The sequence below is a fragment of the Cynara cardunculus genome (genome assembly GCF_001531365.2).
Source record: "Cynara cardunculus var. scolymus isolate 2C chromosome LG 12, CcrdV1, whole genome shotgun sequence".
Classification (NCBI taxonomy): domain Eukaryota; kingdom Viridiplantae; phylum Streptophyta; class Magnoliopsida; order Asterales; family Asteraceae; genus Cynara; species Cynara cardunculus.
This window is the reverse complement of record NC_037539.1, coordinates 20,663,150-20,673,969: the sequence shown is the minus strand read 5'-3', so window position 1 is coordinate 20,673,969 and position 10,820 is coordinate 20,663,150.

Below are 10,820 nucleotides of genomic sequence, written 5' to 3'. Positions count from 1 at the left end.
ACATCCATTTGGTAGACTTTAAAGTCTCTATGGGAAGCAAAGGCTAGAAAGAGTCGAATTACTTCGAGTCTAGCCACTGGTGCGAAGGTTTCGTCATAGTCGATTCTATCTTCTTGTCAATAACCCTGAGCAACAAGTCGAGCCTTGTTACGTGTTACCACACCTTCTTCATCCAACTTGTTGCGATAGACCCCCTTGGTGTCTATCACTGTTTTGTTAGAAGGATATGGGACAAGGTACCAGACTTTGTTCCTATCAAACTAAATGAGCTCATTTTGCATGGCAATGACCTAACTAGGGTCTGAGATAGCATCATTAATTTTCTTGGGTTTAACTAACAAAAGAAAGATGACAAAGAGACATATATTACCTAGACCCCGACAAGTCTGAATACCTGCCTCTGGATCACCAAGAATTTGATGATTTGGATCGTATTTAGTCCATCGCTGAGCTGGTAGAGGATTATCATCTGAGTAGATAGCTTCAGAAACAGAGGATGAGGCTTCAGTAATTGGAACAATTGCTAAAGGAGCCTCAGATTCAGCAACTAATATAGGTTCAGATGCTGAAGGCATTTCATTCACTATTTGATCAGTGTTTGAAGTAGAAGGAGGAACACAACTAACGGGCACATCAGCAATCTCTGAAGAAGATATGTTGGAGTGACTAGCTGTAACTGGAATGACTAATGGATCATCTTTAGTTTCAAGGGCTTCAGTGTTGAGAGGAACGCTGAAGGAAGCTTCAGGTTCTCCATAGTGAGAGAACATCCAGTTTTCTAATTTATCATCATCATTCAAGATGGGTTTTGAATTAGCCGACTGAGATTCATCAAAAGTGACATAGTTTCTTCTATTGTTTGTCTTCGTTTGTTGAATACCTTGAAGGCTTTGGATATTGAAGAATATCCAAGAAAGATTCCTTCATCAGCTTTGGGGTCAAACTTTTCGAGTTGGTCACGGTTGTTGAAAATATAACACGTGCAACCGAAGATGTGTAGAAAACTAATAGAAGGCTTTCTTCCATGGAAAAGTTCATAAGCTATCTTCTTGAACCTCTTAACGATCAGCGACCAATTTTGAGTGAAACAAGCGGTGTTGACAGCTTCAGCCCAGAGAGTAGGGAGATGGGACTCCCTGAGCATTGATCGAGCAGCCTCTATGATTGTTCGATTTCTCCTTTCAGCGACCCCATTTTGCTGAGGAGTTCTCATTGAAGAAAAGTTGTGAGAAACTCCCTTGTCTTCAAAGAAGTTATCCATTGTACTGTTTTTGAATTCAGTACCATGGTCACTTCTAATAGATCGTACTTTAATGTTGTTAAGTACTTCTATTTTCTTGATGAACGATATGATGTCTTCAGGTGCTTCATTTTTGGATCTGAGAAAGAAGACCCATGTGTACCTGAACTACTCATCAACAATGACGAGTGTATACTTCTTTTCAATGATGGATTGCACGTTGACTGGACCAAAGAGATCCATGTGTAGTAGCTGAAGAGGCACAGTCACTGAAGAGACTTGCTTTGATTTAAAGTTAGCTCCTGATTGTTTTCCTTTTTCACACATTGAGTGAAGAGATTCATTTGCAAATGAGTGTTGAGGAAGACCAGTGACAAGATCATTTCTAGGCAACTTATTGAGTGTCTTGAAGTTAAGATGAGAGAGCTGTTTGTGCCACAACTAGTTGATGTCTGACGAGGCTTTAGAGAAGAAACAACTGTTCTTAGTGATAGAAGAATCCATATTGATGTTATAGAAATTCTCTAAGTGAGAACCGGTAAAGGCAACCTTATCATCTTTGTCGCAGACGCAACATGAATTCTTGGAGAATTTCACTGTGTAGTCTTTGTCACACTGTTGACTGATGCTGAGGAGGTTGTGCTTCAGTCCTTCAATGTATGCAACTCGTTTGAACGTGGTTGCACCATTGGTTAATATACCAAAACCTTTGGTATATCCTTTTTCATTACCTCCGAAGGTCATGGAAGGTCCTCTTTCCTCCTTGTAGTTGATAAGCAGGGTTTTGTCTCCAGTCATATGCCTTGAGCATCTGTTATCTAGATACCATATGCCTTTGACATATTACACAAGGGAACAATTTAAATATGCTTTTGGTACCCATCTATATGGGTCCACCACTGTTAGAGGCTTCATCCACTGATGTTGAAGAACCAGCGTCAACAGATGGCTTCACTGAACCTGGAGAGATTTTAGTGGAAAGGGAAACAACCTCTGACGCTAGTGAGATACAGTCAGTAGATGTCTTCACTGAGCCTGATGAAGAGGCTCCAGTGGTTGGAACTACAACATTTTATGTTGAAGGCTTAGCAGCAGTTGTTGTTTTCACTGAGCCTGAAGAGGAGGCTCCAGTGGTTTTCTTCACTTTGGTTGTTTTTGCAGCCTTAGTGGATGATTTCGCTTTGGTTGATTTCTTAGCCTTAGCCACTTTCTTGCCTTTAGCTGGTGGACCAGCCTTGGCGGCATAAGGACACTTGCTGGTAATATGTGTATTTTCACCATAGTGTTTACACTTCTTATAGCTGAGCATGGACCTGTCAGTGACACATTGTTCCTAATCATAGGAAAATCCTCGACCAGTCTTTATCTTGGCCGGGATCTGAGCATTGATGATCTCAGAGGCTTTGCCAGAGGCTTTGCACCATCCTTCAATGGTAGCCTTCTCAGCCTTGAGTTCAGCGATTGCTCGCTCACGCTCAACGATAGCCTGTTCGCGTTCAACAGTGATGGCTTGGTTTACAATGACCTAATCCATAAGATTTTCTTCAACCTTGGTTAGCTCCTTGATCTTAGAATGGCAAATCTTCAACTGTTCTTGAAGATCAAAATTAAGCATTTCTGCTTTAGATTTGCCATTAAGGGCATTGTAAAGATCCACCGTCAGCGTGTCTAGTGCAGAAAGGCTAGAAGAAGAAGAAGAGAGTTCATTCAGGATACATACCTGAGCGGAGAAGAGGATGAGGGATCATTTGAAGTAGATGTCTCAGAAGCTTCTTCTTTGACATCCTTGGCCATTAAGAAGAGATAGGCCACATCTTTCTCATCGTATGATGATTCATCAGATAAATCAGCCCAATCATGCTCTTCAGCGACAAGACCCTTGGCCTTTCGCTGGTGATTCTTCATCTTCTTGTACTTCTCCTTCAGCTTCAGGTATTAATCATCCCTGGACCTGAAGAAGGATGTGGTTTTTAAAGATGGCGTCGCAGTCTTCTTGGATCTACATTCACCTACAAAGTGACCTGTGCGATGACAGTTGTAGGAGATAGCTGAAGCCTTGTCTATTTTATCAGACTTTGGCTTTTCCTATAAGGTCAGCGAGGGAGATCTGCGGAGATTCATCAAAATCTGCAAGATCAGATCTGATACATCCTCAAAGTCAGTAGAATCTAACTCTGTAATAACAACAGAAGGAAGAAAAGAAGAAGAAGAAGAAGAAGAAGGGGTTTCAGCTGAAGCTTCTTTAGAGATCAAAGCTAACGGAGAGCTCTTCATTTCTCTAGAATCTTTGATCAGATTCCTTTTCAGCTGACGAGATTGCTCATGATTAAGCAAGATCCCGTAAAGAGTAGAAAGAGAGAGAGAGAGATAGAGAGAGAGGACATGTCATTGGACATCTTGAGACACATGGAATAAGTGTCCCAAGATTCAGGAAGACATTCTAGAAACTTAGTTAAAGTTTCAAAATTAGAATATTTCCTGCCTACAGTCYTAAGATCAATAAGAAGACAATTAAAACGTTGATGTACTTCAGACAGTGTCTCAGTTTTTCCACAAAGAAAGCTTTCATACTGCCTTACTAAGTTGATCTTCCTTGATTCTTGAACATGAGAGGTTTCTTCATATTGAACACATAAAGTGTCTCACATGGATTTGGAGGTTCTGAGTTTCATCACAGAGTGATAAACCTCATCAGAAAGAGACATAGCTATTATAGACCTAGCACGAGTGTTTATAGCTATTTTCTTCTTGTCTTCATCGCCCCATTGGTGAGGGAGCTGTTAAACCCCATAATTCATAAAGTGAAAAAGTAATGAAAAACAATAAGTGATGAAGAACCTGAAGACCGATGAAGACATCAAGGCATAATTGACTAAGTCTGGAGCACAACCAGAGGACCGATGGACGACGAATGATGCGATGGAAAGAGCATCTTCATCGAACCTCTGGTCAACTACACTTAGTGTATTTTCCAGCAATTCATCCAGAAGCCTGCGATGAAGACTTAAAGATAAGGATGATCCATCATACCATGAATGACAGCTGGAGATAACAAGTCAACAGCTAGATTTCGAGTTTATCTTAATTACTAAAGTTTATCCATAGTTAGATAATCGTTATCTGTTATTAGAAGATTAGCTAAAAAGTCTCACTAGATAGTTATCTTCTTATTAGTATAAATAGGTGATTAGGCCTATTGTAATCAAAGTCGCTTTTACGTTTTTCTGATTAATAAAGTGAAATCTTTGACGCTCAAGATTGTTCATAATTGTTCATAATTTCTTCTTGAGTGTTCATYACTTTRTTYATCAAATCACTATAATTTGGTTATTATTAACTAGATTATTAGTGTTATTGAGAGATCTGGGATCAACAGGAGCTTTGGAATCTGCCGTTCAGGAATCATGGTAGTCGTAGCTACTTCAGGAACAGCCGGAGAAATAGCAAATAGGTCATCTGGTCCATTTTCTATGTAGTGTGGAATTTCAGGATCCACACCTTCAAGAAAGAGGGACATCCGATTCTTCCAAAGACTAAAGTTGTCTCGAATGAATCGGGGAGGTTTGGCAAGAGATCCATTGTCTTGAAAGTGTGTGTTTGTGTTTTGTAAAGACATTTTAAAAGAAATAAGATTATCTAAAGAAAGAGATAATATAATGTAGAAAACAACTAAACAACTAGAGAAGATAAAACACTGCTCTGATACCACTTGTTGGTCCTGTTAGGGTCTACAAGATGTGTACAATAGTTTGTAGAAGGGGCGGGGGGATGAATACAAACACAAAAAACTTTTCAAATTTAAAATATATATTGATAAAGAAGGATCAAATCAGATTTTACAAGATTGTTTGCGGAAAGATAAGGTAGATAAAACCTATCTAAACAATCTAAAGTTACACACTAATTCTTAGCAAATAAAGAAAATATTTGCTGTTAAAGACTTAGAAGAAAGTAAGTTCTATCTAGGAAAGAACTATTTAGAATACAACAAAGAGATTCTAACTTGCTCTTGTTGGTGAGCATATTTTTTCTTAGATGTGTGTGTTTTCTTACTTAAGCATAAGTAACTTCAGAGTAAGGAGTAAGAGTATCTCTGCATGGAGATAGAACACATCTATTTATACCCATTGCATTGGATGCACATTTAATGCAACGTGGTAGGGTTAGAACGCGTGTCAAGCCTTAGGAAGAAGGCTTGTCTTTTGCTACAATGAATAGTACAAGAGCCTATTCATTAGCAGATATCCTTTCACAAAGTTGGTGGGTAATGGAGTCAACTAATCGGCTCCGTACCGTACTAACTTTTAGAAAAGGTATGGGTTTGTCCTTTGTGTGTGTAAGGAAAAGAGAAAAACAATCGTGCTCAACAAGCTTCTTTTGATCGCTGAATGCTTGAATAACTTGAAGGTCTCTCCAGCATTCACTAAGGCTTGGGCAGTCTTCACACATATGTAGACAAGGTTGTAATCACTGAATGCTGCTTCAGATCAAGTACTCGTCAGTCTCTAATCTTCAGTTTTAATCTTCGACTTTTGCTGAAGGTTCTTTGGTGTGATTTTTGTCTTCTTGATGTATCGCTGTCACTGATTGAATTTACATTACAAGTTCCTCAGCGATCCCTGAATAGACTCAATGACGATCGCTGGAACTGAAAGCATAAACATAAATACTTCGAGTAAGGTAGAAGATTATCATCAAATCAATGAGATAGAGGATCAACAGTGGGTTTTCAGGAACAAGAAGGATGAGGATGACATTGTAGTCAGAAACAAAGCTAGATTCGTTGCAAAAGGCTACTACCATGAAGAGGGCATAGACTATGATGAGACCTTTGCTCAAGTTGCAAGGCTAGAAGCTATACACTTATTCTTAGACTTCTCTGCACATAAAGGGTTCCGAGTCCATCAAATGGACGTTAAGTCATCTTTCCTAAATGGTAAGCTGAAGGAGGAAGTCTACATTCAACAACCTCCGGGGTTTGAAAGTTCCACACACCCAGAGTATGTCTACTTCTTAGACAAAGCTTTGTATGGACTTAAGCAAGCTCCACGAGCCTGGTATGAACGTCTTTCTTCTTTTCTTTTATTAAATGGTTTTGAAAAGGGTAAAATTGATACAACTTTTTTTTATTAAGAGGCATAAAGGTTAGATGCTTCTAGTCCAGGTTTATGTGGATGACATTATATTTGGTTCAACGAACGAGAGACACTGTGATAAGTTCTATGCTTTGATGAAGAGTGAGTTTGAAAAGAGCATGATGGGAGAATTAACATCTTCCTCAGCTTGCAGGTAAAACAAAGAGAAGACGGTATCTTCATTAGCCAAGCTAAGTATGTCTCTGACATATTAAAGAAGTACCAACTTCATAACACTTCCACCATGAGAACACCAATCGCAACATAGACAAAGCTTGACGCAGATCCATCTGGAAAACCAGTGGATGTCAAGACTTACCGTGGCATGATTGGATCACTGCTGTATCTCACGGCTAGTCGACCAGATATCATGTTTGCTACCTGTCTCTATGCTAGGTATCAAGCTAATCCTAAGGAATCCCATCTGTCTACTGTAAAAAGAATCTTTCAATATCTTAAAGGGACTCAATTTTTGTGTTAACGATATCCTAAGCATTTTGGGTTTGATCTTATCACGTATACAGATTCTGATCATGCATGATGCAAACTTGATTGAAAGAGTACTTTAAGAAGCTGTCAACTACTTGGAAACAAGCTGATCAACTGGACATCTAAGAAGTAGAACTGCGTATCTACTTCAACTGCGGAAGCAGAGTATGTAGCCGCAGCAAGCTGCTATTCTCAAGTAATTTGGATGAAGACTCAACTCAAAGTCTACGATATTGAGTTCGACAAGATTCCCATCCTCTGTGACTCTGGGAGCGCAATTGTGATCACTGCAAATCCAGTACAGTACTAAAGAACAAAGCACATCGATGTACGTTACCATTTAGTCAAAGACCATGTAGAGAAAGGTACGATTGAAATGTTCTTTGTCAATACATACCATCAACTTGCTGACATTTTTACTAAGGCTCTTGATGAAAAGAGATTCAATTTCCTAGTTAGCAAGTTGGGTATGCTCAATATTCTTAACTCAGACAGAGCCTCTATATGTACTATATAGAGTCTCTGCATCCTTCTCGAGCATATTTCTGTTTGACACCTGGTTATTTTGTTTTGTCTATGAGACAGAGCTTCTACATCTACTATGCAAAGTCTCTTGCTTGAATCTTTTATCTTTTTGTCATATAGAGCTTCTGTATATACGATACAAAGTCTCTATACCTTGTTCACCATGCTTGTACACTTCTTATGATTTTTTGATCCAAGCATAGTTCAAGGGGGAGAAAGCTCAGATAGCTTAATTCAAAGGGGAGCACCGGATCGTTGTCCATACAGAGCCTCTGTATATACTATACAGAGCATCTGTCTCTTTAAAATTCCAAATTTAAAGAGAGAATATCTGTATAGTCCAACCATGAGTCTCTGTGTGAGCTCCTAAGGTATGTAATCTGTAATACCCCCGTCCCGCGTGGTCAAAGACGGGAGATGTCACAATTAGGATAAACACAACACGCTATATAAAACAGAGCAGCTAATAAAATTTACCAAAAGATAATTACATAACCATAGACGGAGATAACGTGTCTCAAAATACGGTCCCAAAATACCAGTATGTCTACATGGTCATCAAAATTTTAACAAAAGTATGACTTAATGAGTTATCTTCAATATTGTCATCTCCGTAGCTCTCATCCCAAAATCCCTGCTAAGTCATGTACCTGCCGAGGACAAGAAAATCTCGGCTGAGCTTAATGCTCAATGAACGGATAATAATATAATAAAACAATGAATATGAGATAACAAGTTCAAAAACAACTTATAAAGCCAAGTGATAATTCAAAAGAAAGTCAAAATGCCCCAAAAGCATATCAAGGGTCCGAAGACCAAACTGCATCACGAAGATGCGTTGTTCCCAAAGGATGATCAGTCCATTCAGGCACAAGTGAGGAAAGGGGAGTGAGCACAACACAGCAATCCTCTCCATGGATTTAACCACGACCATAATTCAATATCTGATAACGGTTCCTAGGATCGATTCATACGCCCTCTATTCAACCGGTACATAATCAAGTCCACTTTTAAGGACTATTAAAATAAGGACGCCATGATCGTTTTAGTCACCATGGAAACATCTCAATACCGGCACTCCAACTATTGAGTCTATAGTAAAATGTTTCACAAATGAAGCAATAAAACAAGTCAAGTGATCAAAATGATCCATATTCCGAATAAGAATATAAGTCATAATTCAAAAGGAAACAAAGTTCAATAACATATGATAAGCATAAAGGAAATTCAGAACAAATTATTCGGAATTTATCACAGATTATCCGAATTAGGAAGCCTTACGCAAATGGCTATCCCCGTGTCAAGTGAGATATGAAATCCGTACCTTAACCGAATTTGACAATTAACGCACGATCAAACGGAAATTCACAATCAAGTTTGATTTATCCGCGTGCCTAACGAATGCATAAACAGTTACTATTTATAAAGCATAGAAACCATAATATAACTATTCTAATAAATTTACTTAGGTCCTAATGTACTTGATACGAATTGAAACTCAAACGTAAAAAGTTAACCTTATTCTCTTTCGATCCAACCATTTCCGACCCTCTTATTTCTAAGCATTTTTATCTTACTTAGAGATCAATCCAGATTATATTGTCTAAACGAAAGTTGTAGATTGGTATCATACAAGTCTACTGCTTTTGAAATCATCTCATTTGGATCATCCATCTATTTTATATGAATTTTACAAGACTGCAAATTAATACCGAATATAGTGTAAACAGCCCAAAAACACACTATTTCGAGCCACCTAGAGTCATAACTGGATTTTTAACTCTTCATAAAAGTTGTAGTATGCAGTAAGATCTTTCTGACTGCAAAATACGAGCTTAATCCGACTTACGGTTTGTGAGTTATACACTGCCAAAGTACAGGGGTTACATTGTCGGTAAAATTCGATTCTGTTATTCCCAACTAACTTTTATGATCCAACTTTCATGATTCGCTATATTTACATGCTATAAACATACTTCAACATACTAAACAGTAAAACAAGTCCAATGGTCGTTAACCTAAGCTTAATCATGCATTTTTACTCCTTTCGACATTTAACCGAACAATTGGTGTACGGTTAAACATTTACCCACAATCTAATCATATTGAAACTATAATATACCCTTTTTATTTCTACATCAATATAACCAGTACATCCTAAACATCAAATATATCATGATTTTGACAACATCATTCCGTAAACTTAGATATAAACACAGTTTATAAACCGGTCTTAACAACCCTAACATAAACACCTTAATGAAACTGAATAAAACTTATACCTTTAAGAAGACGAGAGTGGATTTTAGAGAGAGAAAGAGAAGACGAGAGAATTTTTGTGGATTGGATTCCGAATATATAATTGTTGTCTCGATCCCCTTAGTAACTTGACGTGAAATTTAAAGAGAAGACGAGAGAATTTTAGAGAGAGAAAAAGAGACGAGAGATTGAGAATGAGGAGTTGAGACGGTGTAGACACCGTCTCATGCATATATATATATATATATATTAATGTTTTTTTATAAATGTTACTCCCTTATGCAATATATATATATATATATATATATTATTTCTTTAATTATATATATATATATAATTTAACTATTTGACGGTTTTAACACTTTATGTTTAGATTCTTAACTTTACGTCGAATTAGGTATAAACTCAACTTTTGACGCATAACTCGTCTGAAGTACAAGTTAGTATAACATATGTTATGCATAATTCTACCAAAAATTTACTTATCTCAATTTGTATGAGTTAACGAAACACGGATATTATAATCCTCCCCTCCTAAAAAGAATATTTCGTCCTCGAAATTTAGATAGGGTCAGAGGATTTACATGATTCGAATAGATAAGGGTACTCCTTCAGCATAAATTCTTCCATTTTCCATGTGACTTCTCGCTCAGAATGATTTCGCCATAACACTTTAACGAACGGTATTGACCTTCGTCGCATTTGTCTCTCTTCTCGATTAATTATCACCTCTGGTTCTTCAATATAGGAGAGATCTTTTTCAACTTTTTCCAACGGATAATCAATCACATGGAAAGGGTGATAATGATATCCGTGAAGTGACGAGATATGGAAAACGTTATGGATATGTGAAAGTTGATGAGGTAATGCTAGACGATATGCCACCTCTCCAACAAGTTCTAGTATTTCAAAAGGTCCAATATATCTTGGACTAAGTTTACCTTTAATTCCAAACCTACGAATACCTCGTAACGTGAAACTTTTAGGAAGACGTGATCACTCGTTTGGAACTCTATATGTTTTCGATGCTTGTCAACGTAACTTTTCTGCCGAGATTGAGCCTCTTTCATTTTCTGTTTTGCGATCTCGACTTGTTCAGTAGTAATCCGGACAAGTTCGGGTCCTTCGATAGCTCGTTCCCCCACTTCATTCCAACAGATCGGTGTTCTACA